Raw genomic sequence first — 1,448 nt, forward strand, 5'->3', positions numbered from 1 at the left:
AATGGACTTGTCTGTAAACTTATACTGGTGTACTTCGACCTGCTTTCCTGGGTCTAAGACACCGTCGTTAGTGTGACTCACTAAGAGGGGCTTCACACGGAGGGTTTGAAACAAACCCCTTTGTGTTTTTTGTGTGACGAGACTAAAGACATGGTTTTCTTTTCCGCGGAACCATCTTTCGAGAAGGGAAACGGTGCCTTAATGGGGGAGGAGGAACCTCCAACAAGTGGTTGTCTATCAAAATAAAACAAGATAGTTTGGTAACTTTTGATTATTCGGCAAAAGTCAAGAAAGGGAATCCTCCATCCTTTTTTCTATGGATGCATAACTCGACAGACTGTGCGAATGTCTGAAAAATTAGTAAAGTAAAATGGATGTGGTTCCTTTTTTGAATTCTTGACGTGAAGGTACTCTAAATTGATCTCTTCTTGTGTGTTTTAAGTCTAATATCAACATCCTCTTTATAATGTACAATATTGTAAAAAACAAATAATACTTTGTTCATAGTCTTAAACCTTCAGTTATAGTAACCTCACATATGGTGCTCTCTCTCTCTCTCTCTCTCTCTCTCTCTCCAAGCATTCACTCAAGTTTTCACATATATTACTAATTGAAAAATGCAACTTTTTCTCTAAAGAGGACCAAAATTTGCTAAATTAGCCAACCTCTCTAGCATTATCGGCTAGGCCCTTGTGAGCAAAGGAAACAATCGACTAGCTTGCTTTATTTACATTTCATTATGAATCTCGTGCAGTGCATGCAATAGAACACAAAGTGAAATTTGCAATTCACTTGTAACAACAGCTACATGCTATGCAACATGCCTTGCATTATATAGATATTGTTATGTTGTAATACAAACACTATCTATTATGTATTTGGAAACTTGAAGTGACCATGTGAAGATGGGTTCACAATAAAAAAATTCATGTGTACATGAGTCATGCAACCTGTACTCAATAAAATTTCATATGGATAAACGCTAGTAATATGAATGCAAAAATGGTCATTCGAGTATGTGAGTATCAACTCTTATTGAGCTTGACATCTCAACACTATTAAAGATTAAAGATCACCTATGCTTAGCTACCTACATTCACTTGTATACAAACCCACATATCTATACACTGCAAGTGGCAAAGCGCCCATTATTATTACTTTATTCTTTATTCTTTTAGCAACAAATAAATTAAGGGAAGGTAAATCACACATTGTGATTGTTAGAGCTCCCACACACCGGTCTCTTCTTGCTTGAACCTCCATAGCTCTTGCTCTCTTCTTGCTTCCGCTCATGCTTCCACCTTCTTCTCACCTTTCAATTGGTCTCTCTCTTCTTGCTTGAACCTCCATAGCTCTTGCTCTCTTCTTGCTTCTGCTCATGCTTCCACCTTTTGCTCACCTTTCAACTAGTATTAGAGCTAGCATTCAATGAGCTTCATCCATCATTT

The sequence above is a fragment of the Lygodium microphyllum genome, chromosome 6 (assembly GCF_053477565.2).
Source record: "Lygodium microphyllum isolate KBCC chromosome 6, Lygodium_microphyllum_v1.1.10, whole genome shotgun sequence".
Lineage (NCBI taxonomy): Eukaryota > Viridiplantae > Streptophyta > Polypodiopsida > Schizaeales > Lygodiaceae > Lygodium > Lygodium microphyllum.